The sequence below is a fragment of the Sceloporus undulatus genome, chromosome 1, assembly GCF_019175285.1.
Source record: "Sceloporus undulatus isolate JIND9_A2432 ecotype Alabama chromosome 1, SceUnd_v1.1, whole genome shotgun sequence".
NCBI lineage: Eukaryota > Metazoa > Chordata > Lepidosauria > Squamata > Phrynosomatidae > Sceloporus > Sceloporus undulatus.
In genome coordinates, this window is record NC_056522.1 from 209,667,802 (window position 1) to 209,678,210 (window position 10,409).

The 10,409-nt window shown below is 43.4% G+C and overlaps 1 protein-coding gene and 1 long non-coding RNA gene across 2 annotated transcripts in view; both read left to right on the forward strand.

Moving 5' to 3' along the window:
* FASTKD1 (FAST kinase domains 1) overlaps positions 1-10,409 on the forward strand; it is a 70,150-nt gene that overhangs the window by 18,524 nt on the left and 41,217 nt on the right.
* LOC121931511 lies at positions 1,454-9,354 on the forward strand. The gene is made up of 3 exons (XR_006104156.1): positions 1,454-1,652; positions 6,906-6,988; positions 9,287-9,354. It is a non-coding gene; the product is annotated as an uncharacterized LOC121931511 (long non-coding RNA).

The window sequence follows — 10,409 nt, forward strand, 5'->3', positions numbered from 1 at the left end:
GGTCTCTCCCCACTCTATAATTCTATGAAGTCAGGAAAAGAGAGTGAAGGGGGAGCAGACATGAGTGTGCAATTAGAGGAGGTGCAGTGATGGCTGCCTGGAAAACAGTATGTCCCCATTTTATTTTTACTTGTGTAGCTGCAGCAAGAAGGGGCCCTGTGTGGTAAAGTCCTATGGCTCAATGTCGCTTACAGAGTTAAAACAGGTATAATTAAAAATTGCCATCATTAAAACAGGTACAATTAGAAGTTCACATCATTGAATGAAAGTAAAATGAATTAAACTATAAATAGAATTAAAAGCAATTTAAAATCAAACCCATTTAAAAACAAAGCGAATACAAACTATACATCACATTAATAAAAGCCCTTTTGCAAAGGCCTTCGCCAGAAGGCTACCATGGAAGGTGCCAGTTTAGTTTTTTAAAACCTGCAATGTTGGTGCCCCTGATATGAGCTACACAGGGCAAGGCAGTGGTGCTTCCTCCCAGAAAAGTAGTTGGCAGTTGTCAAGGAAAGAGGGCATCTATTCTACACTATTGAAATAATGCAGGTTGACACCACTTTAACTGCCACAGCTCCAACCTACAGAATCCTAGGGTTTGTTGTTTTGTGAGGCACCAGCACTTTATGGTAGAGAAGGCTAAAGGCCTTGTAAAACTCCAAATCCCAGGATCCCATAGGAATGGGTTGCCATAATGCGGGAGCTACAGCACTTAAAGTGGTGTCAAACTGAATTATTTGTACAGTGTAGATGCCGTGAGTCACTACAGACTGCACTCCTCTGCTTCTCCATGTGCACAAAATCTTCCCCCAGGGATCTAACTTGGAAATATTACTGGGAGTAGTAATCCCAAAGGAATAAAGGAAAATGTCCAATGTATGCTTAGTATCAAGTGCTAGCGAAAAGATAAAGTGCAGAAACAGTGCAGTTTGACCTCACTTTAACTGCCATGGCTCCACCCTACAGAACCCTGGGATTTGTAGTTTTGTGAGGCAACTGCATTCTTTGGCAGAGAAGGCTAAAGACCTTGTAAAACTACAAATCCCAGGATCCCATAGGATGGAGCTACAGCACTTAAAGTGGTGTATTCTTTCTACAGTGTTTGTTGCTGTTGTGTGCTTTCCAGTCGTTTAGGATTTATAGACTTCGTCATGGGGGGAGGGGGTTCTTGGCAAGTGTTTTCAGAGGGGCCATCCTCTGAGGCACAGGTGGACCCAAAACCTTCGGTCCAAAACACACTGCGGAAATAATCCACCCTTTTAACTGCCCTGGCTCAATGCTAGGGAATCCTGGGAATTGTAGTTTGCTGTGGGGCCAGAGCTCTGACAGAGAAGGTTCGATGGCTCCCAAAACTACAGTTCCCAGAGTTCCCTAACATCATTGAGCCAGGGCAGTTAAAGCGGTCTCAAACTGATTATCGTGTCACTTCTGACGGAAAGGGAGGAGGACATACGGCGCATGCGCGCGTAATGCCAAGTGAGGCAATTTGTCCTTTGCCGGCTCTCGTCGAAGAGTTGCCAAGGAAGGGCTGAGAGACGCCGGAAAAAAAGCGGGGGGAGGTCTACGGTCGTCATGGCGGCGGCAGCAGCGACGGCGGCCGCTGACACTCTGTGGGAAGACAGGGATGTCCGCTTCGACATCTCGTCGCAGTGAGTGTCGGTGTTGCGCATGCGCACCAGAGAGAGAGAGGGGGAGGTGCGCGCGGAGAGGCTCGCGAGGGTCCCGGAGTCCGTTGGATGCCTCGCGCTCTCCGCCTTGATTATCATACTTCTACACTCTCTTGAAAGGGGGCTAGGTCGCTTGAACTGCTCTAGCTGCCTCCGCCTCCTCCTGTTGCATGCCGGGACTTGTAGTTTAAGAAGGGGCGTTTAGAATTCTCAGCCAGAGGGCTCTTAGGCGTCACTGAACTACAAACCCCGAAAGGCAACCTTAAAGCGACCTAGCCCCGATTTTGAGAGCGTAGTACAGTAGTACGATAGATAATCTTCCCAAGTTGACATCATTTTAACTGCCCTGGCTCAATGCTAGGGAATCCTGGGAAGTGTAATTTTGTGAGGCGTCTAGCCTTCTCTGTGTGAGAGAGGGCTCTGGTGCCACAAATAAACTACAGTTCCTAAGATTAGCATTGAGGCAGGGCAGTTAAAATGGTGTCAAACCGGGAAGATTATCACACTAGGCTCTTAAAAACGCTGCTAGGTCGCTTTAACTGCTCTGACTGCCTCTGGTTTAATTAATTAAATAAATTGATTTTAAAAATTATTCTTACCCCGCCTTAATGTCCGGATCGAGGCGGCTTACAACCATGGTAATACACACAATGCAATATCAAATAAGCCTCCCCATCCCCTCCCTCCCTCCCTCCCTCCCACTCCCACAGAAAACAATACCGACATAATAATAATTAAAATATCACATGATCCTGCCAATATGAAAATACATTAGAGACCAGGGAATGGAGAACAACAGGATTACTTAAAGAGTCAAGGTGGATCATTTCTGCAGTGAGGATGCAGCCTAAGATGCACACGTTTCCATTTTATGAATGTTTGTAGCTTGTCTTTGGCTGTGTCCTACATTTTCATTGAGTGTCCTACATTTTGTCCTCCTTTGCACTGAGGACCTCTGGTCAATCTGCCTCAAGGGGGTCATATCGCTATGCACCAAGTCTGGGGTACTCTGCTTTCTAAAGCACCTAAAAAAAACAGTGGTTCTCAACCTTCCTAATGCTGCAACCCTTTAATACAGTTCCTCACGTTGTGGTGACCCCCAGCCATAAAATCCCTTGGTTGGTTCCTAAGACCATCGGAAATACTGTATGTGTTTTCCAGTGGTCTTAGCTGACCCCTGTGAAAGAGTAATTTGACCGCTCTAAAGGGGTTGAGAACTGCTGCCTTAAAGACACCTGTGATATCTCTGCACCCAACATCGTAACTCATAGCAAATATTGTGTGGAGCACGCTTAGTCGGTGGGTGTATCTGCTCTGTAGAAACAATGCAGTTTGACCCCACTTTAACTGCCACAGCTCCCTCCTACAGAATATACAAGGATGTGTCGTTTGGTGAGGCACTCGCACTCTTTGGCAGAGAAGGCTGAAGATCTGGTAAAACGACAAGTCTCAGGAATCCATAGGAATGAGCTACAGCACTTAAAGCCGTACCTAATTGTGTTACAGTTGTCCCTCCACGTTCGCTGGGGTTATGGGTAAGGGACCCCCATGAATGTGGAAAAAGTAAAAACCACATATTAAAAAAAAACACTATTCTTTTTATTGGGTCGCAGCATTAGGAAGAACACCTCTCTAGGAATCTCCAAATCTTCCAATGCAGCTCTGTGGTCAACATCTGCCAGAAGTCGTTCATAGAGTCATGTTGGAGAACCTGCACATGCCTAAAGAAGTGTTTTCTCTAGGAACCTCTAGGTAGTCCAGCACAGCTCTATGGTCAACATCTGGCAGAGTTGCACTAGGCCTAGAGTTTCGCTAAACCTAGAAATTCCTAGGCAGAGCATATTCATCAAAACCGCAAATAATCAAATCCACAAAAGTCAAAGCCGCAAATGTGGGGGACAACTGCATTTCTACAGCGTAGATGCACCCACTGCTTATGCAGACTAGCATTTTTTCAGGTGGCATAGTGGTTTGAGCATTAGACCACCACTCTAGAGATCAGGGTTCGATTCCCAGCACAGCCATGAAACTCACTGAGTGACCTTGGGCAAGTTACACTCTCTCAGCCTCAGGAAGGCAATGGTAAACCTCCTCTGAAGAAATCTTGCCAAGAAACCCAATTATAGGTTCACCTTCGGATTGCCTTAAGTCAGAAATAGTTTGAAGGCACACAACAGCAATACCTATTAAAGTATTTTGGGCAGTAACTGTCTCTCAACACAACCTTATATCTCATTTCAGCTGCCTTGAGTCCCAGTTTTGGGAGAAAGGCAGGATGATGGTGATGATGATGGGATTGTAAGACCCTCTGTCCTGAGCTTCTTGGAAGAAGAAAGGAGTAAAAACTTAATAGGCAAAATAAAATACCTGGCTCTGAACTGGATGAAGTTTATTTGGTTTTCTTTAGGTCGGTTGTTGACCAGATTGAAAATCTAAAATACAACTGGAGTATCTCTATACAGTACAGGACAGTATCTTTGGAGGAAAAAAGAGGATTTTGCACTGAGTTATATAGATAACTATGAAGAATTTCACCTAGCCAGTATGTCCATACTGTGTGCTGACTAACACAAGGCATCTTGCACCCTTATTACAGTAAGGAACAGATCCCTGTCTGTTTGACAGAATAAGAAGGAAAATGATACAATGTAGATCATCATTATTATAATTTGGAGAAAGACTTTTGAATAAGCTGTCTTTTCCAGAACTGAAGTACCCTTTTAGTAACGAAATTCCCATTCACATAGAACTGCTTTTTTAAGACCTAAATGTTGCAATAATTTAGTATACATACTAGTGAGAGCCAGCATGGTGTAGTGGTTTGAATGTTGGCCTCTGACTCTGGAGACCAGGGTTTGATTCCTACCTCCGGTATGAAACCCACTGTGTGACCAAGTCACATCCTTCCAGCCTCAGAGGATGGCCATGGCAAACCTCATCTGAACGAATCTTGCCAAGAAAACCCCATGATAGCGTCACCTTAGGGTTGCCATAAGTCAGACACAATTTGAAGGCACACAACAACAACACTTACAACTAGTGATAGCCCTTATCAGATGAGTGTGGAACTGGGGGTCTTCTGCACTGGGCGATTCGAATTCGCGTCATAACGCAATGTACTGTCATACCTGGATTTGAATTGGCCAATCCGCATTCGCGCGAAGTGCGCCCCTTCCATGGGGATTCCGAAATGAGTGCGTACTGGCTCCTCTTTTTGGAGCGTGTTGGCAAGTGCACTTAATAAGGGGATTGGCGATATCCAGATTGGGGCTCTGTTCGATCTCAGTGCGAATGGGTCTGGTATGAATTCCTAGTCCTGAACTCCGTCGCAAGACCCCCAGATTCCAATTTTTACTTCCGGTGGGTCTTTTCTCTTGCCGGTTCCAGGGAAGCGGGGGGGGGGCGGTTCCAGGGCCTCCTCCTCCTCCTCGGCTTGAGAGGCATCCTGGCTCATCCCAGGCAGGAAGAGGCGCGGGGGCCACTGGAAAGCGCGGTTCCAGCGGCCTCCTCCTCCTCCCGGCTTGGAACCAGCCTAGCTGCTCTCAAGCCGGGAGGAGGAGAGGAGGCAGTGGAACGGCGGCGATCGCCGCGATTCTAGCGGCCCCGCCGCCTGTTCCCTGCTGGGATGCAGCCCAGGCGGGATCCCAAGCCAGGAGGAGGAGGAGGAAGCCGCTGGAATCACGGCGACCCCAAGAAAGCCATCCAGTCCAACCTCCTTCTGCCATGCAGGAACTCTTAATCAAAGCATCCCCATTGACAGATGGCCATCCAGCCTCTTTGACAAGCCGCTGGAACTGCTCCTCCCCCCCCCCCCAGAAACATACTCACACACACACACGCAGAACCGGGCTTGCTAATTTGTTGCAAGGGAAGGTCATGGTTACGTTAAAACCAAGCAGGAATGTAGAGAGAAACATTAACGGGCACGTGTATCGCGATTGTTAATGTGCATGAGCTGGCTCTCCAGCTGTTTTACCCGGGCTGTCATGACGGGACCTCCCCTTTCACCCCAGAAGCGTTTAAGGTCGCAACCCAGCAGGGCACCACTGGCATGTGCGAGGCGGCCGATACGAATCGGCCAATCCGCATGTTGACTCCGGTTTGACAAAACATTCTGCACTGAATGCACTTCGCGCGAATGCGGATTGGCCAATTTGAATCCTGCCAATGCGGAAGGGCTCCCAGGTATGACAGTACATTGTGTTATGACGCGAATTTGAATCGCCCAGTGCAGAAGACCCCCAGTTCCACACTCATCTGATAAGGGCCAATGTCAGATATATTGTGAGTGAGAATGTGTAGGCAGGACAGGGGATATCTGGCCCTCCAGAAGTTGGCAGACTGCAACTTCAATCGACTGCTGCAGCTTTCATATCTAGTGATGATGAATGATGAGCATTACAGTTCCAGGATCTGGAGGGCCACATGTTCTTCAGCCCTGTATGTCAGATTGCAGCTGTGTAGCCTCTTCTTGACCCACTGAGTGGTTGTTGCATTCAGGCACAACTAGGTGGAACTGAAGGATAGCATGCTCTTCCTTCATAGCCACTGTATCTTCTGCTCCCAGGGAAAACCCCACAGTAAATGGGAGACCTGCCTGGCCCCATTGATGGCCAAAGATGGAACAGCTGTAGGTAATTTTCCCTGCCCTTTCCTGCCAGAAAGGACTCTCATACCTACTTTGGAGATTACCTCGGTACATTCTTATAGTGCTGGTAGTCCACTTTAATTGCCCTGGCTGCCTCCTTTTGCATTCTGGGATTTGCAGTTTAAGGAAAGGCATTTAGCATTCTCAGCCAGAGATCTCTTAGGCCTCACTGAACTATAAGCCCCAGATTGCAACAGGAGGAGGCAGCCAGTGTAGTTGAAGTGGAATAGCAGCACTATAAGAGGGTAGTGTGGTAATTTCTAGAAGCATTGATTGGGTTTGTTCCCCCTCTTTTTTTTCCGTTTCTATTTTCTTTTGGTAATGATGGATGCCATGAAGATTATTAATTTTCATAAGATGCTTTGAGGACTTTTTTGACTGAAGTGGAGTAACAGTTCTTTCAATAAATCAAATATAGGTCAGATAGAGAATGGCTCATGGGAAGATGTAGAAGGTGTTGCTTGCTTTTTGTGAGTGCATGGTGGGCATTATTTGCCCCAGGATGTTTGATTTGGCTTCTAATGGGCACCATAAATAAAAGCAACCCAACTGTTGTGACAGTGTCTAAAAGTATAATATTGTCATAGGCAAATGAAAATGAGACCAGGAGAAGTTCTCATTGATTGTTTGGATCCTATTGAAGATACCAAAGGAAACAATGGAGAAAAAGGTAACTTCAAATGTGTACAGTTCTAGATTATAAGCCTATAATTTATATATCTATAAACCTTTCTACATCAGGATGTTTCTGAGCATTTGTGCACTGTAGAAGAAAAGCTTAAGATTTGCCATCACTAGTTGGAAATAACAGCAGGGACTCCTTTCTTCAACCACTCTACATCTTTTCTGACCAGGAGGTTGTAGCATGAGTAACGTTCCATCCCCAGGCAAGGCATTTGCTGAAGAAACTCCATCCAGCACTTTAGCTGGTGAAGTGATGATATCAGAAAACACTGGACTGCAGAAGGCTCAGTTAGAAAATGGGGGATCAATAATTTAGCACAAATGATAAATATTCAAGAATGGGGAAAAACCTGGAATCAACATCATTTATAAATTTTATCTATACAAATAAAAGAGAAATACTATAAAATAATTTGGAGGTGGTATTCTACACCAGTAAGGTTAAACCATATAAATAAGAAACCATGCAGGGGTAGCTGTGTTGGCCATTTAACAAATACAAACAAAAATCCACCAGTGATACCTTTATTGGCCAACCAAAATACACAATATACTTGTTGCAAGCTTTCAAAGCTCCATGGGCTTCTTCATCAGACAAGATGTTACAAACCAAGCAGGAGAGGGGGAAATTGGGGCTGTTAGTCAGATGCCTGCATGTTGTTTCAGTCCTTAGTAAAGCTGTTATGATGGGGAGGATATCTTTTGCAGGCAATAGGGAGATTTTCAAAGTCCAGGGAATTTAAAAGTCTATTTGCATCTCAACAGGGACTTCTCTAAAATAATAAATAAAAATTATTTAATATAATATAAACAAATATAAATAAGAATTATTCAAGGATATGTTAGAGGGGTTGTCAAGAAATTGGTACTTGTATTCATATGTGATGGGGTTGTAGAGCTCTAAATAAATTTTGGTACTTAGTATTTAAAGAGATAACAGAAATTGAGTTAGAAATATGCCCAAAGATAGCATTATTGACTATATATGATAAGATCAACTGCAACCAGGCTATGAAGGACTTTATCACAAATTTATTAACAGCAGCAAGACTAATTATTGCAAGAAAATGGAAAAGTTCAGGGAGATCTGCAGATATAAAGAAGTATGGCAAATGGCAATTTATGATAAGTTAACATGTGAAATCAAGGTTAAAAAAGGAATAATGAAGAGGAATGACTTTGAAGAAATATGGAAGATATTTGTACAAAAGGTTCTAATAAAAAAGGAAGGTGATTTACCTCCACAGGAAGAGTTACAGTTTTGGAGGCTAGAATAACATGAAGATATTTGGCTCTGGTGATGGGGTCCACTTGATTATAAAGATAAGTTAATTAATGATAAATTAATACTATTACTTACGAATAATATATGTCAAAAAGAAGATAGAAATTAGAATGAAGATATCAATAATTTCATTTTTTTTCTCTAATTATTGGTTTAGTTAATATTAACTAGTATCAATAAGATTCACATAAGGTAATTAAGAATGGATGATTGATGTGATTTATTACATATTCTAAGCCAATACTATGTATAAGATATTTTAAAATGTTATTTTTAGTATGTTATATTATTAATAAAAAATAATATTTTTAAAAAGGAAAAAACATTTATTTTCAATATTTTACAAAAAAAGTAAAATCCTGTCACTCTGTTTGTTAACTACCATTAATACTGTATTCTGTATTTCATAGAAAAGTGGTTGCAGTGGATACAGTATTAATGGTAGTTAACAAATGGTTATGTAGCATTTGTGTTAATTGTATATGTAGCAATTGTTATACAGTCGGCCCTTCTTATACATGGATTTTTTATACACGGATTTAAGCATACACGGTTTGAAAATGTTCCAAAAAAGTATAAATTTACCTTGATGTTCCATTTTTTATAATGGACACCATTTTGCTATGTCCTTATATGTAATGGGACTTGAGCATACACGGATTTTGTTATACACGGGGGATCTTGGAACCAAACCCCAGCGTATAACAAGGGTCCACTGGATCTTGTAGTGCACTGGATGTAGATGGATGTGAATCATGCAGCCTTCCAGATGGTGTTGAAATCATATTCCCAACTTCCTTACTAATGACTACTGCCTGGAGCTGATGAGAAAAACAGTCCAACCTGTGAAAGATCCCACGATCCCACCCCTCATGTACTGGATTTTGCCAGATTATTTGGGATTATAAAAATTAGCCTTGAAACCTCTTCTGTCTCTACAATATTAGAATTATTTTGTAATAAATTATTCAGTTAAAGTTTCCTTCTTTTAATTTCTAGGCAGACTCTTGGTAACAAACTTACGAATTATTTGGCACTCTATAGTATTGCCTAGAGTCAACCTCTGTAAGTATCACTTCCTTGTTGGTGTATATTTTACTTTCTTAGAAATCTAAATGGTTACTATTACTAATAAAAACTCCTTGCTTTAATCACAGTTTCAAGAGAAAGAGATATAGCAGTGCATTCCAATCTTAAACCCATTTGGTAGAGGAAAATTCCATTGCAGTCAGCCCTCCACATTCACGGGGATTAGGGACAGAAGACCTCTGTGAATATGGAAAAACCATGAATAACCCATCCCTAATAGAAAGCCAGTTAAAGGCACAGGACAGAAACAGGTGCATGCCTGCTCTGCTCTTTCCCCTGCCCTCCCATCCCTATAACTGGTTTTCCTGGCGTGGACCTGTTCCTTTTGCCTATGCCCTTCTTTAAGTGGCTCCCCAGAGGGCAGAGGGAATAGGTGCATCTATGCTCTTTCTCTTCCCCCTGCCCTTCTGTCCCTTTATCTGGCTACCCAGTGCCAGCTAAAGGGGTGGGAGGGCTGGGGGAAGAGGCACAGTTGCACTCTTGCTCCTCTTTTCCCCACGGCACAGAAAGGTGAGGGAAGAAGAAGAGCAGGTGCGCACCCTTCCTGGCTTCTCCTTCCCTCTTGGGCTTTTTTTCCCTACAGGGAAAAGCCAAAAGGGGGGAGGAGGAGGAGTGCACACCTATGTGAGCTTAGCATTCGTGAATAATCAAAACCGCAAATGTTAAGTCCGTGAATGTGGAGGACTGACTATAGTTACAGAGGAGAGCAGAAAGCTTTAGAATCAGAGAGGAAGAGTGCATGTGTAGAAGTGTAAACCTGGAGGCATGCTATACTTTTGATGCATGAAAATAAAATATTTAATCTGCATAATATATGATGTCCCACAAGTTCACTGTATGAAAGAGAGTCAAACATGAATACAATTCAATCTGGGTAGAATATGAACTGTTTCCACCTCATGCTGCGCTACATTGTACTGTTTTGTTTTGGGTGGCTCATTCCATGACAGTATCAAGGAAGCTTCAGCTTAGGCCAGGGGTAGGCAACCTTTTTGAGCCGGGGGCCGGGTTGCTGTCCCTCAGACAACTGGGG